This window comes from Ranitomeya imitator, chromosome 4 (assembly GCF_032444005.1).
Source record: "Ranitomeya imitator isolate aRanImi1 chromosome 4, aRanImi1.pri, whole genome shotgun sequence".
NCBI classification, from domain to species: domain Eukaryota; kingdom Metazoa; phylum Chordata; class Amphibia; order Anura; family Dendrobatidae; genus Ranitomeya; species Ranitomeya imitator.
In genome coordinates, this window is record NC_091285.1 from 90,460,177 (window position 1) to 90,483,447 (window position 23,271).

Here is a 23,271-nt window from a genome sequence, read left to right on the forward strand (position 1 = left end):
GACTTGAAGGACATTATGGATATTTGATGTTGTATGCTCCCTGCTTTAATAAATCTCATTGGATCATCCCTCGGCCTGTTGTCCCTTCCTGCTCTGCTGTACACCCCGTCACAAACTGGTTGGCAGCAGTGGGATCAGAGCAGAAGGAATGGAGGACAAAGGCCCATCAACATTGGGAACCAGCACCGCAGAGTACAAGAGCTGGACTGCGATGAACCTACAAACAAAGGCCCATGAAGTAGGAGTCCGTTTTAAAGGACTCTCCAAGGAGCAGCTAATTGAGGCTTTGGAAGGAGTTCGCCTGCAAGATGACACTGAGGAAGGATCCTCACAGCAAATGGAGGAAAGACTGCAGCCGGAGGTAAATACCCAAAAAAGTCAGTGGGTTGTGTGGTACGAGGAGGAGTTGGCATTTCTGGGAGAAGAGGCCACCATAGACGATAAGAGGAAGGCCATTCACAGAGCTCAGGAGATGGCATTGCTGGAGCAGATCGCTTTGGAAGCAGCTAGAAGCTCCAGACAGACTGTAACCTCAGCACCCACCATGAGGGAACTCCCCAGAGTGTCCCACAAAGACTTTAAGCCCTTTAATGAGGCTGCAGGCGACATTGAGGGCTTCTTCCAGGACTTTGAGCATCAGTGTTGATTAATGGAAGTCCCGGAAAGGGAGCGAGTTCGACATCTTGTGGGGTTCTTAGAGGGTGGAGCTGCTGAAGCCTATAGAGCTATGGACCCTCGGGGGAACTGTGAGTATGCGGCGATTAAACAGACTATTCTAGAACATTATGCTATGTTAAACCTTGTTATCTTATTCTTATAATTATGCTAACATACAAAATTAGCATATGCTTTAATCCCACTGCTGCCAGTATTATGCGGTCTTGAAATGTTTTTGTACTTATTCTTATGATTTTGCTAACATGCAAATTAACATGTGATTTAATCTTTTGTATTTGTATAATTTTGCGGTTTTCAGTTAAGATAAGGAATCGTAAAAATCATGCTGTTAAAGGTAGCATGGCCGAGTGGTCTAAGGCGCTGGACTTAGGCTCCAGTCTCTTTGGAGGCGTGGGTTCAAATCCCACTGCTGCCAGTGTATTTCTACTTTGAAACTTTTTAGCTTATATTTATGATTTTGCTAATAGAAAAATTAGCATGTGTTTTATTATTTTGTATTTGTATGAGTCCATGCTTTGCTGTTTTGCAAAAGACAGTAGATAGAATCATTGCTTTTTCCTTTTTGCTTAGAGACCTATCCATTTTCCACCTTGAAAAAGTTAAAATGTAGGAAAATTCACTAAACTTACTCTAAGGAAGCTTTTTTCATGTAGTATATTAAGGTAGCATGGCCGAGCGGTCTAAGGCGCTGGATTAAGGCTCCAGTCTCTTCAGAGGCGTGGGTTCAAATCCCACTGCTGCCAGTAGGTCTTCAGAACATTTTGATCTAATTCAAATGATTTTGTATTTGCATGAGTGTGTGGGTTTCTGCTTAGGAAAAGACAGTTGATAGAATCATTGTTTTTTCCTATTGTTTAGAGACTTAACCATTTTACAACAGACCTGTAGGTTTAAATCCCACTGCTGCCAGTAGTAAGAGTTCCTTAAAACCTTTTTATCTTATTCTTATACATACGCTAACATACAAAATTAACATATGCTTTAATCCCACTGCTGCCAGTATTATGCGGTCTTGAAATGTTTTTGTACTTATTCTTATGATTTTGCTAACATGCAAATTAACATGTGATTTAATCTTTTGTATTTGTATAATTTAGTGGTTTTCAGTTAAGATAAGGAATCTTAAAAATCATGCTGCTAAAGGTAGCATGGCCGAGCGGTCTAAGGCGCTGGATTAAGGCTCCAGTCTCTTCAGAGGCGTTGGTTCAAATCCCACTGCTGCCAGTAGGTCTTCAGAACCTTTTGATCTAATTCTTATGATTTTGTATTTGCATGAGTGTGTGGATTTCTGTTTAGGAAAAGACAGTTGATAGATTCATTGGTTTTTCCTATTGTTTAGAGACTTAACCATTTGACAACAGACCTGTAGGTTCAAATCCCACTGCTGCCAGTAGTAAGAGTTCCTTAAAATCTTATTCTTATAACTATGCTAACATACAAAATTAGCATATGCTTTAATCCCACTGCTGCCAGTATTATGAGGTCTTGAAATGTTTTTGTACTTATTCTTATGATTTTGCTAACATGCAAATTAGCATGTGATCTAATCTTCTTTTGTATTTGTATGATTTTTCGGTTTTCAGTTAAGATAAAGACCGTTGATAGAATCATTGGTTTTTCCTAATGTTTAGAGACATGCCCTTTTTCCAACATGCACTAATTTTAAATGTTGTCAAATGTACTTCACTTACTCTAAGGAAGCCTACTTAATCATGCTGAGTATGACTCAGCAGTATGAGTTCTTGAAAATCTTTTGATCTTATTCTTATAATTATGAAAACAGACAAAATTTGCATGTGCTTTCATCCCACTGCTGCCAGTATGATATGTGCTTGAAAATTGTTTTGAACTTACTCTTATGATTTTACTAACATACAAACTTACATGTGTTTTAATCTTCTTTTGTATTTGCTTAAGTGTTTTCTTTCTGGTTAAGATAAAAACAGTTGATAGAATTATTGTTTTTTTCCTAATATTTAGAGACATGTCTGTCATGATATGTACTTTTGCCCTGTCCTGTATTTGAATAATATGCCATTTGATGTATGTAACTGTTCTCTGGTTTCTATTAGCTGTAATTTATGTATTTTCTTGTGCTGGGAGTTCACCTGTAACAATACGTCTCCTTCCCCCAATATTTGCAGCCCTAAGCTATAATGTAATTAAGGTTTGTCAACACCACTAGTGAAGAATAGCCATTCTTTCTCACAGCAGGTGGCTAGTCATATGTACATACTAGATAGACTAAGAGGAGCCGACCAGTCTAGAATCTTCAGGTGGACCCAACCATTGAATAGAAGGTGTGACCCCTACCCCCCTTCATGGGCGGATCCCAGGAGCTCAGACAATCCATTCTTATTTTTGAGATCAGATGTGAGTTGATCCTTAAAGGGGAAGGAGTGGGGATTCTTAGCTGAGGCAAGACCCCACGTCCATCTGTGACTGCGGAAGCGAACGGTATGAGACTTGAGCTGAGGACATATCTCGTCGTTCGTGAGATTGTTTTGGGATCCCTTGGACTCATGTGGACTATTGCTTTGTTAGCTGGCACAAGGATTATCTGGAGGTGCCCCCGAATCTGTTCTGTTGGACTCGTGGAAGGACTATTGTTTCGTTTATCGGGTGCGCGATTACTGGAAAGCACCTCCAGATCTGTTTATTTACTTGGGCTTATTGTGGACTTCTGGTGGACTTGAAGGACATTATGGATATTTGATGTTGTATGCTCCCTGCTTTAATAAATCTCATTGGATCATCCCTCGGCCTGTTGTCCCTTCCTGCTCTGCTGTACACCCCGTCACAAACTGGTTGGCAGCAGTGGGATCAGAGCAGAAGGAATGGAGGACAAAGGCCCATCAACATTGGGAACCAGCACCGCAGAGTACAAGAGCTGGACTGCGATGAACCTACAAACAAAGGCCCATGAAGTAGGAGTCCGTTTTAAAGGACTCTCCAAGGAGCAGCTAATTGAGGCTTTGGAAGGAGTTCGCCTGCAAGATGACACTGAGGAAGGATCCTCACAGCAAATGGAGGAAAGACTGCAGCCGGAGGTAAATACCCAAAAAAGTCAGTGGGTTGTGTGGTACGAGGAGGAGTTGGCATTTCTGGGAGAAGAGGCCACCATAGACGATAAGAGGAAGGCCATTCACAGAGCTCAGGAGATGGCATTGCTGGAGCAGATCGCTTTGGAAGCAGCTAGAAGCTCCAGACAGACTGTAACCTCAGCACCCACCATGAGGGAACTCCCCAGAGTGTCCCACAAAGACTTTAAGCCCTTTAATGAGGCTGCAGGCGACATTGAGGGCTTCTTCCAGGACTTTGAGCATCAGTGTTGATTAATGGAAGTCCCGGAAAGGGAGCGAGTTCGACATCTTGTGGGGTTCTTAGAGGGTGGAGCTGCTGAAGCCTATAGAGCTATGGACCCTCGGGGGAACTGTGAGTATGCGGCGATTAAACAGACTATTCTAGAACATTATGCTATGTTAAACCTTGTTATCTTATTCTTATAATTATGCTAACATACAAAATTAGCATATGCTTTAATCCCACTGCTGCCAGTATTATGCGGTCTTGAAATGTTTTTGTACTTATTCTTATGATTTTGCTAACATGCAAATTAACATGTGATTTAATCTTTTGTATTTGTATAATTTTGCGGTTTTCAGTTAAGATAAGGAATCGTAAAAATCATGCTGTTAAAGGTAGCATGGCCGAGTGGTCTAAGGCGCTGGACTTAGGCTCCAGTCTCTTTGGAGGCGTGGGTTCAAATCCCACTGCTGCCAGTGTATTTCTACTTTGAAACTTTTTAGCTTATATTTATGATTTTGCTAATAGAAAAATTAGCATGTGTTTTATTATTTTGTATTTGTATGAGTCCATGCTTTGCTGTTTTGCAAAAGACAGTAGATAGAATCATTGCTTTTTCCTTTTTGCTTAGAGACCTATCCATTTTCCACCTTGAAAAAGTTAAAATGTAGGAAAATTCACTAAACTTACTCTAAGGAAGCTTTTTTCATGTAGTATATTAAGGTAGCATGGCCGAGCGGTCTAAGGCGCTGGATTAAGGCTCCAGTCTCTTCAGAGGCGTGGGTTCAAATCCCACTGCTGCCAGTAGGTCTTCAGAACATTTTGATCTAATTCAAATGATTTTGTATTTGCATGAGTGTGTGGGTTTCTGTTTAGGAAAAGACAGTTGATAGAATCATTGTTTTTTCCTATTGTTTAGAGACTTAACCATTTTACAACAGACCTGTAGGTTTAAATCCCACTGCTGCCAGTAGTAAGAGTTCCTTAAAACCTTTTTATCTTATTCTTATACATACGCTAACATACAAAATTAACATATGCTTTAATCCCACTGCTGCCAGTATTATGCGGTCTTGAAATGTTTTTGTACTTATTCTTATGATTTTGCTAACATGCAAATTAACATGTGATTTAATCTTTTGTATTTGTATAATTTAGTGGTTTTCAGTTAAGATAAGGAATCTTAAAAATCATGCTGCTAAAGGTAGCATGGCCGAGCGGTCTAAGGCGCTGGATTAAGGCTCCAGTCTCTTCAGAGGCGTTGGTTCAAATCCCACTGCTGCCAGTAGGTCTTCAGAACCTTTTGATCTAATTCTTATGATTTTGTATTTGCATGAGTGTGTGGATTTCTGTTTAGGAAAAGACAGTTGATAGATTCATTGGTTTTTCCTATTGTTTAGAGACTTAACCATTTGACAACAGACCTGTAGGTTCAAATCCCACTGCTGCCAGTAGTAAGAGTTCCTTAAAACCTTTTTATCTTATTCTTATAACTATGCTAACATACAAAATTAGCATATGCTTTAATCCCACTGCTGCCAGTATTATGAGGTCTTGAAATGTTTTTGTACTTATTCTTATGATTTTGCTAACATGCAAATTAGCATGTGATCTAATCTTCTTTTGTATTTGTATGATTTTTCGGTTTTCAGTTAAGATAAAGACCGTTGATAGAATCATTGGTTTTTCCTAATGTTTAGAGACATGCCCTTTTTCCAACATGCACTAATTTTAAATGTTGTCAAATGTACTTCACTTACTCTAAGGAAGCCTACTTAATCATGCTGAGTATGACTCAGCAGTATGAGTTCTTGAAAATCTTTTGATCTTATTCTTATAATTATGAAAACAGACAAAATTTGCATGTGCTTTCATCCCACTGCTGCCAGTATGATATGTGCTTGAAAATTGTTTTGAACTTACTCTTATGATTTTACTAACATACAAACTTACATGTGTTTTAATCTTCTTTTGTATTTGCTTAAGTGTTTTCTTTCTGGTTAAGATAAAAACAGTTGATAGAATTATTGTTTTTTTTCCTAATATTTAGAGACATGTCTGTCATGATATGTACTTTTGCCCTGTCCTGTATTTGAATAATATGCCATTTGATGTATGTAACTTTTCTCTGGTTTCTATTAGCTGTAATTTATGTATTTTCTTGTGCTGGGAGTTCACCTGTAACAATACGTCTCCTTCCCCCAATACTTGCAGCCCTAAGCTATAATGTAATTAAGGTTTGTCAACACCACTAGTGAAGAATAGCCATTCCTTCTCACAGCAGGTGGCTAGTCATATGTACATACTAGATAGACTAAGAGGAGCCGACCAGTCTAGAATCTTCAGGTGGACCCAACCATTGAATAGAAGGTGTGACCCCCACCCCCCTTCATGGGCGGATCCCAGGAGCTTAGACAATCCATTCTTATTTTTGAGATCAGATGTGAGTTGATCCTTAAAGAGGAAGGAGTGGGGATTCTTAGCTGAGGCAAGACCCCACGTCCATCTGTGACTGCGGAAGCGAACGGGATGAGACTTGAGCTGAGGACATATCTCGTTGTTCGTGAGATTGTTTTGGCATCCCTTGGACTCATGTGGACTATTGCTTTGTTAGCTGGCACAAGGATTATCGGGAGGTGCCCCCGAATCTGTTCTGTTGGACTCGTGGAAGGACTATTGTTTCGTTTATCGGGTGCGGGATTACTGGAAAGCACCTCCAGATCTGTTTATTTACTTGGGCTTATTGTGGACTTCTGGTGGACTTGAAGGACATTATGGATATTTGATGTTGTATGCTCCCTGCTTTAATAAATCTCATTGGATCATCCCTCGGCCCGTTGTCCCTTCCTGCTCTGCTGTACACCCCGTCACAAACTGGTTGGCAGCAGTGGGATCAGAGCAGAAGGAATGGAGGACAAAGGCCCATCAACATTGGGAACCAGCACCGCAGAGTACAAGAGCTGGACTGCGATGAACCTACAAACAAACGCCCATGAAGTAGGAGTCCGTTTTAAAGGACTCTCCAAGGAGCAGCTAATTGAGGCTTTGGAAGGAGTTCGCCTGCAAGATGACACTGAGGAAGGATCCTCACAGCAAATGGAGGAAAGACTGCAGCCGGAGGTAAATACCCAAAAAAGTCAGTGGGTTGTGTGGTACGAGGAGGAGTTGGCATTTCTGGGAGAAGAGGCCACCATAGACGATAAGAGGAAGGCCATTCACAGAGCTCAGGAGATGGCATTGCTGGAGCAGATCGCTTTGGAAGCAGCTAGAAGCTCCAGACAGACTGTAACCTCAGCACCCACCATGAGGGAACTCCCCAGAGTGTCCCACAAAGACTTTAAGCCCTTTAATGAGGCTGCAGGCGACATTGAGGGCTTCTTCCAGGACTTTGAGCATCAGTATTGATTAATGGAAGTCCTGGAAAGGGAGCGAGTTCGACATCTTGTGGGGTTCTTAGAGGGTGGAGCTGCTGAAGCCTATAGAGCTATGGACCCTCGGGGGAACTGTGAGTATGCGGCGAATAAACAGACTATTCTAGAACATTATGCTATGTTAAACCTTGTTATCTTATTCTTATAATTATGCTAACATACAAAATTAGCATATGCTTTAATCCCACTGCTGCCAGTATTATGCGGTCTTGAAATGTTTTTGTACTTATTCTTATGATTTTGCTAACATGCAAATTAACATGTGATTTAATCTTTTGTATTTGTATAATTTTGCGGTTTTCAGTTAAGATAAGGAATCGTAAAAGTCATGCTGTTAAAGGTAGCATGGCCGAGTGGTCTAAGGCGCTGGATTTAGGCTCCAGTCTCTTTGGAGGCGTGGGTTCAAATCCCACTGCTGCCAGTGTATTTTTACTTTGAAACTTTTTAGCTTATATTTATGATTTTGCTAATAGAAAAATTAGCATGTGTTTTATTATTTTGTATTTGTATGAGTCCATGCTTTGCTGTTTTGCAAAAGACAGTAGATAGAATCATTGCTTTTTCCTTTTTGCTTAGAGACCTATCCATTTTCCACCTTGAAGAAGTTAAAATGTAGGAAAATTCACTAAACTTACTCTAAGGAAGCTTTTTTCATGTAGTATATTAAGGTAGCATGGCCGAGCGGTCTAAGGCGCTGGATTAAGGCTCCAGTCTCTTCAGAGGCGTGGGTTCAAATCCCACTGCTGCCAGTAGGTCTTCAGAACATTTTGATCTAATTCAAATGATTTTGTATTTGCATGAGTGTGTGGGTTTCTGTTTAGGAAAAGACAGTTGATAGAATCATTGTTTTTTCCTATTGTTTAGAGACTTAACCATTTTACAACAGACCTGTAGGTTTAAATCCCACTGCTGCCAGTAGTAAGAGTTCCTTAAAACCTTTTTATCTTATTCTTATACATACGCTAACATACAAAATTAACATATGCTTTAATCCCACTGCTGCCAGTATTATGCGGTCTTGAAATGTTTTTGTACTTATTCTTATGATTTTGCTAACATGCAAATTAACATGTGATTTAATCTTTTGTATTTGTATAATTTAGTGGTTTTCAGTTAAGATAAGGAATCTTAAAAATCATGCTGCTAAAGGTAGCATTGCCGAGCGGTCTAAGGCGCTGGATTAAGGCTCCAGTCTCTTCAGAGGCGTTGGTTCAAATCCCACTGCTGCCAGTAGGTCTTCAGAACCTTTTGATCTAATTCTTATGATTTTGTATTTGCATGAGTGTGTGGATTTCTGTTTAGGAAAAGACAGTTGATAGATTCATTGGTTTTTCCTATTGTTTAGAGACTTAACCATTTTACAACAGACCTGTTGGTTCAAATCCCACTGCTGCCAGTAGTAAGAGTTCCTTAAAACCTTTTTATCTTATTCTTATAACTATGCTAACATACAAAATTAGCATATGCTTTAATCCCACTGCTGCCAGTATTATGAGGTCTTGAAATGTTTTTGTACATATTCTTATGATTTTGCTAACATGCAAATTAGCATGTGATCTAATCTTCTTTTGTATTCGTATGATTTTTCGGTTTTCAGTTAAGATAAAGACCGTTGATAGAATCATTGGTTTTTCCTAATGTTTAGAGACATGCCCTTTTTCCAACATGCACTAATTTTAAATGTTGTCAAATGTACTTCACTTACTCTAAGGAAGCCTACTTAATCATGCTGAGTATGACTCAGCAGTATGAGTTCTTGAAAATCTTTTGATCTTATTCTTATAATTATGAAAACAGACAAAATTTGCATGTGCTTTCATCCCACTGCTGCCAGTATGATATGTGCTTGAAAATTGTTTTGAACTTACTCTTATGATTTTACTAACATACAAACTTACATGTGTTTTAATCTTCTTTTGTATTTGCTTAAGTGTTTTCTTTCTGGTTAAGATAAAAACAGTTGATAGAATTATTGTTTTTTTCCTAATATTTAGAGACATGTCTGTCATGATATGTACTTTTGCCCTGTCCTGTATTTGAATAATATGCCATTTGATGTATGTAACTGTTCTCTGGTTTCTATTAGCTGTAATTTATGTATTTTCTTGTGCTGGGAGTTCACCTGTAACAATATGTCTCCTTCCCCCAATACTTGCAGCCCTAAGCTATAATGTAATTAAGGTTTGTCAACACCACTAGTGAAGAATAGCCATTCTTTCTCACAGCAGGTGGCTAGTCATATGTACATACTTGATAGACTAAGAGGAGCCGACCAGTCTAGAATCTTCAGGTGGACCCAACCATTGAATAGAAGGTGTGACCCCTACCCCCCTTCATGGGCGGATCCCAGGAGCTCAGATAATCCATTCTTATTTTTGAGATCAGATGTGAGTTGATCCTTAAAGGGGAAGGAGTGGGGATTCTTAGCTGAGGCAAGACCCCACGTCCATCTGTGACTGCGGAAGCGTACGGGATGAGACTTGAGCTGAGGACATATCTCGTCGTTCGTGAGATTGTTTTGGGATCCCTTGGACTCATGTGGACCATTGCTTTGTTAGCTGGCACAAGGATTATCTGGAGGTGCCCCCGAATCTGTTCTGTTGGACTCGTGGAAGGACTATTGTTTCGTTTATCGGGTGCGGGATTACTGGAAAGCACCTCCAGATCTGTTTATTTCCTTGGGCTTATTGTGGACTTCTGGTGGACTTGAAGGACATTATGGATATTTGATGTTGTATGCTCCCTGCTTTAATAAATCTCATTGGATCATCCCTCGGCCTGTTGTCCCTTCCTGCTCTGCTGTACACCCCGTCACAAACTGGTTGGCAGCAGTGGGATCAGAGCAGAAGGAATGGAGGACAAAGGCCCATCAACATTGGGAACCAGCACCGCAGAGTACAAGAGCTGGACTGCGATGAACCTACAAACAAAGGCCCATGAAGTAGGAGTCCGTTTTAAAGGACTCTCCAAGGAGCAGCTAATTGAGGCTTTGGAAGGAGTTCGCCTGCAAGATGACACTGAGGAAGGATCCTCACAGCAAATGGAGGAAAGACTGCAGCCGGAGGTAAATACCCAAAAAAGTCAGTGGGTTGTGTGGTACGAGGAGGAGTTGGCATTTCTGGGAGAAGAGGCCACCATAGACGATAAGAGGAAGGCCATTCACAGAGCTCAGGAGATGGCATTGCTGGAGCAGATCGCTTTGGAAGCAGCTAGAAGCTCCAGACAGACTGTAACCTCAGCACCCACCATGAGGGAACTCCCCGGAGTGTCCCACAAAGACTTTAAGCCCTTTAATGAGGCTGCAGGCGACATTGAGGGCTTCTTCCAGGACTTTGAGCATCAGTGTTGATTAATGGAAGTCCCGGAAAGGGAGCGAGTTCGACATCTTGTGGGGTTCTTAGAGGGTGGAGCTGCTGAAGCCTATAGAGCTATGGACCCTCAGGGGAACTGTGAGTATGCGGCGATTAAACAGACTATTCTAGGACATTATGCTATGTTAAACCTTGTTATCTTATTCTTATAATTATGCTAACATACAAAATTAGCATATGCTTTAATCCCACTGCTGCCAGTATTATGCGGTCTTGAAATGTTTTTGTACTTATTCTTATGATTTTGCTAACATGCAAATTAACGTGATTTAATCTTTTGTATTTGTATAATTTTGCGGTTTTCAGTTAAGATAAGGAATCGTAAAAATCATGCTGTTAAAGGTAGCATGGCCGAGTGGTCTAAGGCGCTGGAGTTAGGCTCCAGTCTCTTTGGAGGCGTGGGTTCAAATCCCACTGCTGCCAGTGTATTTCTACTTTGAAACTTTTTAGCTTATATTTATGATTTTGCTAATAGAAAAATTAGCATGTGTTTTATTATTTTGTATTTGTATGAGTCCATGCTTTGCTGTTTTGCAAAAGACAGTAGATAGAATCATTGCTTTTTCCTTTTTGCTTAGAGACCTTTCCATTTTCCACCTTGAAGAAGTTAAACTGTAGGAAAATTCACTAAACTTACTCTAAGAAAGCTTTTTTCATATAGTATATTAAGGTAGCATGGCCGAGCGGTCTAAGGCGCTGGATTAAGGCTCCAGTCTCTTCAGAGGCGTGGGTTCAAATCCCACTGCTGCACTTCAGAACATTTTGATCTAATTCAAATGATTTTGTATTTGCATGAGTGTGTGGATTTCTGTTTAGGAAAAGACAGTTGATAGAATCATTGGTTTTTCCTATTGTTTAGAGACTTAACCATTTTACAACAGACCTGTAGGTTCAAATCCCACTGCTGCCAGTAGTAAGAGTTCCTTAAAACCTTTTTATCTTATTCTTATAACTATGCTAACATACAAAATTAGCATATGCTTTAATCCCACTGCTGCCAGTATTATGCGGTCTTGAAATGTTTTTGTACTTATTCTTGTGATTTTGCTAACATGCAAATTAGCATGTGATCTAATCTTCTTTTGTATTTGTATGATTTTTCGGTTTTCGGTTAAGATAAAGACCGTTGATAGAATCATTGGTTTTTCCTAATGTTTAGAGACATGCCCTTTTTCCAACATGCACTAATTTTAAATGTTGTCAAATGTACTTCACTTACTCTAAGGAAGCCTACTTAATCATGCTGAGTATGACTCAGCAGTATGAGTTCTTGAAAATCTTTTGATCTTATTCTTATAATTATGAAAACAGACAAAATGTGCATGTGCTTTCATCCCACTGCTGCCAGTATGATATGTGCTTGAAAATTGTTTTGAACTTACTCTTATGATTTTACTAACATACAAACTTACATGTGTTTTAATCTTCTTTTGTATTTGCTTAAGTGTTTTCTTTCTGGTTAAGATAAAAACAGTTGATAGAATTATTGTTTTTTTCCTAATATTTAGAGACATGTCTGTCATGATATGTACTTTTGCCCTGTCCTGTATTTGAATAATATGCCATTTGATGTATGTAACTTTTCTCTGGTTTCTATTAGCTGTAATTTATGTATTTTCTTGTGCTGGGAGTTCACCTGTAACAATACGTCTCCTTCCCCCAATATTTGCAGCCCTAAGCTATAATGTAATTAAGGTTTGTCAACACCACTAGTGAAGAATAGCCATTCTTTCTCACAGCAGGTGGCTAGTCATATGTACATACTAGATAGACTAAGAGGAGCCGACCAGTCTAGAATCTTCAGGTAGACCCAACCATTGAATAGAAGGTGTGACCCCTACCCCCCTTCATGGGCGGATCCCAGGAGCTCAGACAATCCATTCTTATTTTTGAGATCAGATGTGAGTTGATCCTTAAAGGGGAAGGAGTGGGGATTCTTAGCTGAGGCAAGACCCCACGTCCATCTGTGACTGCGGAAGCGAACGGGATGAGACTTGAGCTGAGGACATATCTCGTCGTTCGTGAGATTGTTTTGGGATCCCTTGGACTCATGTGGACTATTGCTTTGTTAGCTGGCACAAGGATTATCTGGAGGTGCCCCCGAATCTGTTCTGTTGGACTCGTGGAAGGACTATTGTTTCGTTTATCGGGTGCGCGATTACTGGAAAGCACCTCCAGATCTGTTTATTTACTTGGGCTTATTGTGGACTTCTGGTGGACTTGAAGGACATTATGGATATTTGATGTTGTATGCTCCCTGCTTTAATAAATCTCATTGGATCATCCCTCGGCCTGTTGTCCCTTCCTGCTCTGCTGTACACCCCGTCACAAACTGGTTGGCAGCAGTGGGATCAGAGCAGAAGGAATGGAGGACAAAGGCCCATCAACATTGGGAACCAGCACCGCAGAGTACAAGAGCTGGACTGCGATGAACCTACAAACAAAGGCCCATGAAGTAGGAGTCCGTTTTAAAGGACTCTCCAAGGAGCAGCTAATTGAGGCTTTGGAAGGAGTTCGCCTGCAAGATGACACTGAGGAAGGATTCTCACAGCAAATGGAGGAAAGACTGCAGCCGGAGGTAAATACCCAAAAAAGTCAGTGGGTTGTGTGGTACGAGGAGGAGTTGGCATTTCTGGGAGAAGAGGCCACCATAGACGATAAGAGGAAGGCCATTCACAGAGCTCAGGAGATGGCATTGCTGGAGCAGATCGCTTTGGAAGCAGCTAGAAGCTCCAGACAGACTGTAACCTCAGCACCCACCATGAGGGAACTCCCCAGAGTGTCCCACAAAGACTTTAAGCCCTTTAATGAGGCTGCAGGCGACATTGAGGGCTTCTTCCAGGACTTTGAGCATCAGTGTTGATTAATGGAAGTCCCGGAAAGGGAGCGAGTTCGACATCTTGTGGGGTTCTTAGAGGGTGGAGCTGCTGAAGCCTATAGAGCTATGGACCCTCGGGGGAACTGTGAGTATGCGGCGATTAAACAGACTATTCTAGAACATTATGCTATGTTAAACCTTGTTATCTTATTCTTATAATTATGCTAACATACAAAATTAGCATATGCTTTAATCCCACTGCTGCCAGTATTATGCGGTCTTGAAATGTTTTTGTACTTATTCTTATGATTTTGCTAACATGCAAATTAACGTGATTTAATCTTTTGTATTTGTATAATTTTGCGGTTTTCAGTTAAGATAAGGAATCGTAAAAATCATGCTGTTAAAGGTAGCATGGCCGAGTGGTCTAAGGCGCTGGAGTTAGGCTCCAGTCTCTTTGGAGGCGTGGGTTCAAATCCCACTGCTGCCAGTGTATTTCTACTTTGAAACTTTTTAGCTTATATTTATGATTTTGCTAATAGAAAAATTAGCATGTGTTTTATTATTTTGTATTTGTATGAGTCCATGCTTTGCTGTTTTGCAAAAGACAGTAGATAGAATCATTGCTTTTTCCTTTTTGCTTAGAGACCTTTCCATTTTCCACCTTGAAGAAGTTAAACTGTAGGAAAATTCACTAAACTTACTCTAAGAAAGCTTTTTTCATATAGTATATTAAGGTAGCATGGCCGAGCGGTCTAAGGCGCTGGATTAAGGCTCCAGTCTCTTCAGAGGCGTGGGTTCAAATCCCACTGCTGCACTTCAGAACATTTTGATCTAATTCAAATGATTTTGTATTTGCATGAGTGTGTGGATTTCTGTTTAGGAAAAGACAGTTGATAGAATCATTGGTTTTTCCTATTGTTTAGAGACTTAACCATTTTACAACAGACCTGTAGGTTCAAATCCCACTGCTGCCAGTAGTAAGAGTTCCTTAAAACCTTTTTATCTTATTCTTATAACTATGCTAACATACAAAATTAGCATATGCTTTAATCCCACTGCTGCCAGTATTATGCGGTCTTGAAATGTTTTTGTACTTATTCTTGTGATTTTGCTAACATGCAAATTAGCATGTGATCTAATCTTCTTTTGTATTTGTATGATTTTTCGGTTTTCGGTTAAGATAAAGACCGTTGATAGAATCATTGGTTTTTCCTAATGTTTAGAGACATGCCCTTTTTCCAACATGCACTAATTTTAAATGTTGTCAAATGTACTTCACTTACTCTAAGGAAGCCTACTTAATCATGCTGAGTATGACTCAGCAGTATGAGTTCTTGAAAATCTTTTGATCTTATTCTTATAATTATGAAAACAGACAAAATTTGCATGTGCTTTCATCCCACTGCTGCCAGTATGATATGTGCTTGAAAATTGTTTTGAACTTACTCTTATGATTTTACTAATATACAAACTTACATGTGTTTTAATCTTCTTTTGTATTTGCTTAAGTGTTTTCTTTCTGGTTAAGATAAAAACAGTTGATAGAATTATTGTTTTTTTCCTAATATTTAGAGACATGTCTGTCATGATATGTACTTTTGCCCTGTCCTGTATTTGAATAATATGCCATTTGATGTATGTAACTGTTCTCTGGTTTCTATTAGCTGTAATTTATGTATTTTCTTGTGCTGGGAGTTCACCTGTAACAATACGTCTCCTTCCCCCAATATTTGCAGCCCTAAGCTATAATGTAATTAAGGTTTGTCAACACCACTAGTGAAGAATAGCCATTCTTTCTCACAGCAGGTGGCTAGTCATATGTACATACTAGATAGACTAAGAGGAGCCGACCAGTCTAGAATCTTCAGGTGGACCCAACCATTGAATAGAAGGTGTGACCCCTACCCCCCTTCATGGGCGGATCCCAGGAGCTCAGACAATCCATTCTTATTTTTGAGATCAGATGTGAGTTGATCCTTAAAGGGGAAGGAGTGGGGATTCTTAGCTGAGGCAAGACCCCACGTCCATCTGTGACTGCGGAAGCGAACGGGATGAGACTTGAGCTGAGGACATATCTCGTCGTTCGTGAGATTGTTTTGGGATCCCTTGGACTCATGTGGACTATTGCTTTGTTAGCTGGCACAAGGATTATCTGGAGGTGCCCCCGAATCTGTTCTGTTGGACTCGTGGAAGGACTATTGTTTCGTTTATCGGGTGCGCGATTACTGGAAAGCACCTCCAGATCTGTTTATTTACTTGGGCTTATTGTGGACTTCTGGTGGACTTGAAGGACATTATGGATATTTGATGTTGTATGCTCCCTGCTTTAATAAATCTCATTGGATCATCCCTCGGCCTGTTGTCCCTTCCTGCTCTGCTGTACACCTCGTCACAAACTGGTTGGCAGCAGTGGGATCAGAGCAGAAGGAATGGAGGACAAAGGCCCATCAACATTGGGAACCAGCACCGCAGAGTACAAGAGCTGGACTGCGATGAACCTACAAACAAAGGCCCATGAAGTAGGAGTCCGTTTTAAAGGACTCTCCAAGGAGCAGCTAATTGAGGCTTTGGAAGGAGTTCGCCTGCAAGATGACACTGAGGAAGGATTCTCACAGCAAATGGAGGAAAGACTGCAGCCGGAGGTAAATACCCAAAAAAGTCAGTGGGTTGTGTGGTACGAGGAGGAGTTGGCATTTCTGGGAGAAGAGGCCACCATAGACGATAAGAGGAAGGCCATTCACAGAGCTCAGGAGATGGCATTGCTGGAGCAGATCGCTTTGGAAGCAGCTAGAAGCTCCAGACAGACTGTAACCTCAGCACCCACCATGAGGGAACTCCCCAGAGTGTCCCACAAAGACTTTAAGCCCTTTAATGAGGCTGCAGGCGACATTGAGGGCTTCTTCCAGGACTTTGAGCATCAGTGTTGATTAATGGAAGTCCCGGAAAGGGAGCGAGTTCGACATCTTGTGGGGTTCTTAGAGGGTGGAGCTGCTGAAGCCTATAGAGCTATGGACCCTCGGGGGAACTGTGAGTATGCGGCGATTAAACAGACTATTCTAGAACATTATGCTATGTTAAACCTTGTTATCTTATTCTTATAATTATGCTAACATACAAAATTAGCATATGCTTTAATCCCACTGCTGCCAGTATTATGCGGTCTTGAAATGTTTTTGTACTTATTCTTATGATTTTGCTAACATGCAAATTAACATGTGATTTAATCTTTTGTATTTGTATAATTTTGCGGTTTTCAGTTAAGATAAGGAATCGTAAAAATCATGCTGTTAAAGGTAGCATGGCCGAGTGGTCTAAGGCGCTGGACTTAGGCTCCAGTCTCTTTGGAGGCGTGGGTTCAAATCCCACTGCTGCCAGTGTATTTCTACTTTGAAACTTTTTAGCTTATATTTATGATTTTGCTAATAGAAAAATTAGCATGTGTTTTATTATTTTGTATTTGTATGAGTCCATGCTTTGCTGTTTTGCAAAAGACAGTAGATAGAATCATTGCTTTTTCCTTTTTGCTTAGAGACCTATCCATTTTCCACCTTGAAGAAGTTAAAATGTAGGAAAATTCACTAAACTTACTCTAAGGAAGCTTTTTTCATGTAGTATATTAAGGTAGCATGGCCGAGCGGTCTAAGGCGCTGGATTAAGGCTCCAGTCTCTTCAGAGGCGTGGGTTCAAATCCCACTGCTGCCAGTAGGTCTTCAGAACATTTTGATCTAATTCAAATGATTTTGTATTTGCATGAGTGTGTGGGTTTCTGTTTAGGAAAAGACAGTTGATAGAATCATTGTTTTTTCCTATTGTTTAGAGACTTAACCATTTTACAACAGACCTGTAGGTTTAAATCCCACTGCTGCCAGTAGTAAGAGTTCCTTAAAACCTTTTTATCTTATTCTTATACATACGCTAACATACAAAATTAACATATGCTTTAATCCCACTGCTGCCAGTATTATGCGGTCTTGAAATGTTTTTGTACTTATTCTTATGATTTTGCTAACATGCAAATTAACATGTGATTTAATCTTTTGTATTTGTATAATTTAGTGGTTTTCAGTTAAGATAAGGAATCTTAAAAATCATGCTGCTAAAAGTAGCATGGCTGAGCGGTCTAAGGCGCTGGATTAAGGCTCCAGTCTCTTCAGAGGCGTTGGTTCAAATCCCACTGCTGCCAGTAGGTCTTCACAACCTTTTGATCTAATTCTTATGATTTTGTATTTGCATGAGTGTGTGGATTTCTGTTTAGGAAAAGACAGTTGATAGATTCATTGGTTTTTCCTATTGTTTAGAGACTTAACCATTTGACAACAGACCTGTAGGTTCAAATCCCACTGCTGCCAGTAGTAAGAGTTCCTTAAAACCTTTTTATCTTATTCTTATAACTATGCTAACATTCAAAATTAGCATATGCTTTAATCCCACTGCTGCCAGTATTATGAGGTCTTGAAATGTTTTTGTACTTATTCTTATGATTTTGCTAACATGCAAATTAGCATGTGATCTAATCTTCTTTTGTATTTGTATGATTTTTCGGTTTTCAGTTAAGATAAAGACCGTTGATAGAATCATTGGTTTTTCCTAATGTTTAGAGACATGCCCTTTTTCCAACATGCACTAATTTTAAATGTTGTCAAATGTACTTCACTTACTCTAAGGAAGCCTACTTAATCATGCTGAGTATGACTCAGCAGTATGAGTTCTTGAAAATCTTTTGATCTTATTCTTATAATTATGAAAACAGACAAAATTTGCATGTGCTTTCATCCCACTGCTGCCAGTATGATATGTGCTTGAAAATTGTTTTGAACTTACTCTTATGATTTTACTAACATACAAACTTACATGTGTTTTAATCTTCTTTTGTATTTGCTTAAGTGTTTTCTTTCTGGTTAAGATAAAAACAGTTGATAGAATTATTGTTTTTTTCCTAATATTTAGAGACATGTCTGTCATGATATGTACTTTTGCCCTGTCCTGTATTTGAATAATATGCCATTTGATGTATGTAACTGTTCTCTGGTTTCTATTAGCTGTAATTTATGTATTTTCTTGTGCTGGGAGTTCACCTGTAACAATATGTCTCCTTCACCCAATACTTGCAGCCCTAAGCTATAATGTAATTAAGGTTTGTCAACACCACTAGTGAAGAATAGCCATTCTTTCTCACAGCAGGTGGCTAGTCATATGTACATACTTTATAGACTAAGAGGAGCAGACCAGTCTAGAATCTTCAGGTGGACCCAACCATTGAATAGAAGGTGTGACCCCTACCCCCTTCATGGGCGGATCCCAGGAGCTCAGATAATCCATTCTTATTTTTGAGATCAGATGTGAGTTGATCCTTAAAGGGGAAGGAGTGGGGATTCTTAGCTGAGGCAAGACCCCACGTCCATCTGTGACTGCGGAAGCGTACGGGATGAGACTTGAGCTGAGGACATATCTCGTCGTTCGTGAGATTGTTTTGGGATCCCTTGGACTCATGTGGACCATTGCTTTGTTAGCTGGCACAAGGATTATCTGGAGGTGCCCCCGAATCTGTTCTGTTGGACTCGTGGAAGGACTATTGTTTCGTTTATCGGGTGCGGGATTACTGGAAAGCACCTCCAGATCTGTTTATTTCTTTGGGCTTATTGTGGACTTCTAGTGGACTTGAAGGACATTATGGATATTTGATGTTGTATGCTCCCTGCTTTAATAAATCTCATTGGATCATCCCTCGGCCTGTTGTCCCTTCCTGCTCTGCTGTACACCCCGTCACAAACTGGTTGGCAGCAGTGGGATCAGAGCAGAAGGAATGGAGGACAAAGGCCCATCAACATTGGGAACCAGCACCGCAGAGTACAAGAGCTGGACTGCGATGAACCTACAAACAAAGGCCCATGAAGTAGGAGTCCATTTTAAAGGACTCTCCAAGGAGCAGCTAATTGAGGCTTTGGAAGGAGTTCGCCTGCAAGATGACACTGAGGAAGGATCCTCACAGCAAATGGAGGAAAGACTGCAGCCGGAGGTAAATACCCAAAAAAGTCAGTGGGTTGTGTGGTACGAGGAGGAGTTGGCATTTCTGGGAGAAGAGGCCACCATAGACGATAAGAGGAAGGCCATTCACAGAGCTCAGGAGATGGCATTGCTGGAGCAGATCGCTTTGGAAGCAGCTAGAAGCTCCAGACAGACTGTAACCTCAGCACCCACCATGAGGGAACTCCCCAGAGTGTCCCACAAAGACTTTAAGCCCTTTAATGAGGCTGCAGGCGACATTGAGGGCTTCTTCCAGGACTTTGAGCATCAGTGTTGATTAATGGAAGTCCCGGAAAGGGAGCGAGTTCGACATCTTGTGGGGTTCTTAGAGGGTGGAGCTGCTGAAGCCTATAGAGCTATGGACCCTCGGGGGAACTGTGAGTATGCGGCGATTAAACAGACTATTCTAGAACATTATGCTATGTTAAACCTTGTTATCTTATTCTTATAATTATGCTAACATACAAAATTAGCATATGCTTTAATCCCACTGCTGCCAGTATTATGCGGTCTTGAAATGTTTTTGTACTTATTCTTATGATTTTGCTAACATGCAAATTAACGTGATTTAATCTTTTGTATTTGTATAATTTTGCGGTTTTCAGTTAAGATAAGGAATCGTAAAAATCATCCTGTTAAAGGTAGCATGGCCGAGTGGTCTAAGGCGCTGGAATAAGGCTCCAGTCTCTTTGGAGGCGTGGGTTCAAATCCCACTGCTGCCAGTGTATTTCTACTTTGAAACTTTTTAGCTTATATTTATGATTTTGCTAATAGAAAAATTAGCATGTGTTTTATTATTTTGTATTTGTATGAGTCCATGCTTTGCTGTTTTGCAAAAGACAGTAGATAGAATCATTGCTTTTTCCTTTTTGCTTAGAGACCTTTCCATTTTCCACCTTGAAGAAGTTAAACTGTAGGAAAATTCACTAAACTTACTCTAAGAAAGCTTTTTTCATATAGTATATTAAGGTAGCATGGCCGAGCGGTCTAAGGCGCTGGATTAAGGCTCCAGTCTCTTCAGAGGCGTGGGTTCAAATCCCACTGCTGCACTTCAGAACATTTTGATCTAATTCAAATGATTTTGTATTTGCATGAGTGTGTGGGTTTCTGTTTAGGAAAAGACAGTTGATAGAATCATTGTTTTTTCCTATTGTTTAGAGACTTAACCATTTTACAACAGACCTGTAGGTTTAAATCCCACTGCTGCCAGTAGTAAGAGTTCCTTAAAACCTTTTTATCTTATTCTTATACATACGCTAATATACAAAATTAGCATATGATTTAATCCCACTGCTGCCAGTATTATGCGGTCTTGAAATGTTTTTGTACTTATTCTTATGATTTTGCTAACATGCAAATTAACATGTGATTTAATCTTTTGTATTTGTATAATTTTGTGGTTTTCAGTTAAGATAAGGAATCTTAAAAATCATGCTGCTAAATTTAGCATGGCCGAGCGGTCTAAGGCGCTGGATTAAGGCTCCAGTCTCTTCAGAGGCGTGGGTTCAAATCCCACTGCTGCCAGTAGGTCTTCAGAACCTTTTGATCTAATTCTTATGATTTTGTATTTGCATGAGTGTGTGGATTTCTGTTTAGGAAAAGACAGTTGATAGAATCATTGGTTTTTCCTATTGTTTAGAGACTTAACCATTTTACAACAGACCTGTAGGTTCAAATCCCACTGCTGCCAGTAGTAAGAGTTCCTTAAAACCTTTTTATCTTATTCTTATAACTATGCTAACATACAAAATTAGCATATGCTTTAATCCCACTGCTGCCAGTATTATGAGGTCTTGAAATGTTTTTGTACTTATTCTTATGATTTTGCTAACATGCAAATTAGCATGTGATCTAATCTTCTTTTGTATTTGTATGATTTTTCGGTTTTCGGTTAAGATAAAGACCGTTGATAGAATCATTGGTTTTTCCTAATGTTTAGAGACATGCCCTTTTTCCAACATGCACTAATTTTAAATGTTGTCAAATGTACTTCACTTACTCTAAGGAAGCCTACTTAATCATGCTGAGTATGACTCAGCAGTATGAGTTCTTGAAAATCTTTTGATCTTATTCTTATAATTATGAAAACAGACAAAATTTGCATGTGCTTTCATCCCACTGCTGCCAGTATGATATGTGCTTGAAAATTGTTTTGAACTTACTCTTATGATTTTACTAACATACAAACTTACATGTGTTTTAATCTTCTTTTGTATTTGCTTAAGTGTTTTCTTTCTGGTTAAGATAAAAACAGTTGATAGAATTATTGTTTTTTTCCTAATATTTAGAGACATGTCTGTCATGATATGTACTTTTGCCCTGTCCTGTATTTGAATAATATGCCATTTGATGTATGTAACTGTTCTCTGGTTTCTATTAGCTGTAATTTATGTATTTTCTTGTGCTGGGAGTTCACCTGTAACAATATGTCTCCTTCCCCCAATATTTGCAGCCCTAAGCTATAATGTAATTAAGGTTTGTCAACACCACTAGTGAAGAATAGCCATTCTTTCTCACAGCAGGTGGCTAGTCATATGTACATACTAGATAGACTAAGAGGAGCCAACCAGTCTAGAATCTTCAGGTGGACCCAACCATTGAATAGAAGGTGTGACCCCTACCCCCCTTCATGGGCGGATCCCAGGAGCTCAGATAATCCATTCTTATTTTTGAGATCAGATGTGAGTTGATCCTTAAAGGGGAAGGAGTGGGGATTCTTAGCTGAGGCAAGACCCCACGTCCATCTGTGACTGCTGAAGCGAACGGGATGAGACTTGAGCTGAGGACATATCTCGTCGTTCGTGAGATTGTTTTGGGATCCCTTGGACTCATGTGGACTATTGCTTTGTTAGCTGGCACAAGGATTATCTGGAGGTGCCCCCGAATCTGTTCTGTTGGACTCGTGGAAGGACTATTGTTTCGTTTATCGGGTGCGCGATTACTGGAAAGCACCTCCAGATCTGTTTATTTACTTGGGCTTATTGTGGACTTCTGGTGGACTTGAAGGACATTATGGATATTTGATGTTGTATGCTCCCTGCTTTAATAAATCTCATTGGATCATCCCTCGGCCTGTTGTCCCTTCCTGCTCTGCTGTACACCCCGTCACAAACTGGTTGGCAGCAGTGGGATCAGAGCAGAAGGAATGGAGGACAAAGGCCCATCAACATTGGGAACCAGCACCGCAGAGTACAAGAGCTGGACTGCGATGAACCTACAAACAAAGGCCCATGAAGTAGGAGTCCGTTTTAAAGGACTCTCCAAGGAGCAGCTAATTGAGGCTTTGGAAGGAGTTCGCCTGCAAGATGACACTGAGGAAGGATCCTCACAGCAAATGGAGGAAAGACTGCAGCCGGAGGTAAATACCCAAAAAAGTCAGTGGGTTGTGTGGTACGAGGAGGAGTTGGCATTTCTGGGAGAAGAGGCCACCATAGACGATAAGAGGAAGGCCATTCACAGAGCTCAGGAGATGGCATTGCTGGAGCAGATCGCTTTGAAAGCAGCTAGAAGCTCCAGACAGACTGTAACCTCAGCACCCACCATGAGGGAACTCCCCAGAGTGTCCCACAAAGACTTTAAGCCCTTTAATGAGGCTGCAGGCGACATTGAGGGCTTCTTCCAGGACTTTGAGCATCAGTGT

The 23,271-nt window shown here is 40.3% G+C and overlaps 10 non-coding genes across 10 annotated transcripts; all 10 read left to right on the plus strand.

The window, feature by feature from the left end:
* Window positions 1-1,011: 1,011 nt before the first annotated feature.
* Window positions 1,012-1,093, plus strand: TRNAL-UAG (transfer RNA leucine (anticodon UAG)). The gene has a single exon. It is a non-coding gene; the product is annotated as a tRNA-Leu (tRNA).
* Window positions 1,094-1,339: 246 nt separating this feature from the next.
* On the plus strand, window positions 1,340-1,421 carry TRNAL-AAG (transfer RNA leucine (anticodon AAG)). The gene has a single exon. It is a non-coding gene; the product is annotated as a tRNA-Leu (tRNA).
* Window positions 1,422-4,378: 2,957 nt separating this feature from the next.
* Window positions 4,379-4,460, plus strand: TRNAL-UAG (transfer RNA leucine (anticodon UAG)). Its single transcript has one exon. It is a non-coding gene; the product is annotated as a tRNA-Leu (tRNA).
* Window positions 4,461-4,706: 246 nt separating this feature from the next.
* On the plus strand, window positions 4,707-4,788 carry TRNAL-AAG (transfer RNA leucine (anticodon AAG)). Its single transcript has one exon. It is a non-coding gene; the product is annotated as a tRNA-Leu (tRNA).
* A 2,966-nt stretch (window positions 4,789-7,754) lies between these two features.
* On the plus strand, window positions 7,755-7,836 carry TRNAL-UAG (transfer RNA leucine (anticodon UAG)). The gene has a single exon. It is a non-coding gene; the product is annotated as a tRNA-Leu (tRNA).
* A 246-nt stretch (window positions 7,837-8,082) lies between these two features.
* TRNAL-AAG (transfer RNA leucine (anticodon AAG)) lies at window positions 8,083-8,164 on the plus strand. Its single transcript has one exon. It is a non-coding gene; the product is annotated as a tRNA-Leu (tRNA).
* A 2,963-nt stretch (window positions 8,165-11,127) lies between these two features.
* TRNAL-UAG (transfer RNA leucine (anticodon UAG)) lies at window positions 11,128-11,209 on the plus strand. The gene has a single exon. It is a non-coding gene; the product is annotated as a tRNA-Leu (tRNA).
* Window positions 11,210-14,012: 2,803 nt separating this feature from the next.
* TRNAL-UAG (transfer RNA leucine (anticodon UAG)) lies at window positions 14,013-14,094 on the plus strand. Its single transcript has one exon. It is a non-coding gene; the product is annotated as a tRNA-Leu (tRNA).
* Window positions 14,095-16,899: 2,805 nt separating this feature from the next.
* On the plus strand, window positions 16,900-16,981 carry TRNAL-UAG (transfer RNA leucine (anticodon UAG)). Its single transcript has one exon. It is a non-coding gene; the product is annotated as a tRNA-Leu (tRNA).
* A 246-nt stretch (window positions 16,982-17,227) lies between these two features.
* On the plus strand, window positions 17,228-17,309 carry TRNAL-AAG (transfer RNA leucine (anticodon AAG)). The gene has a single exon. It is a non-coding gene; the product is annotated as a tRNA-Leu (tRNA).
* The last annotated feature ends 5,962 nt before the right edge of the window (window positions 17,310-23,271 follow it).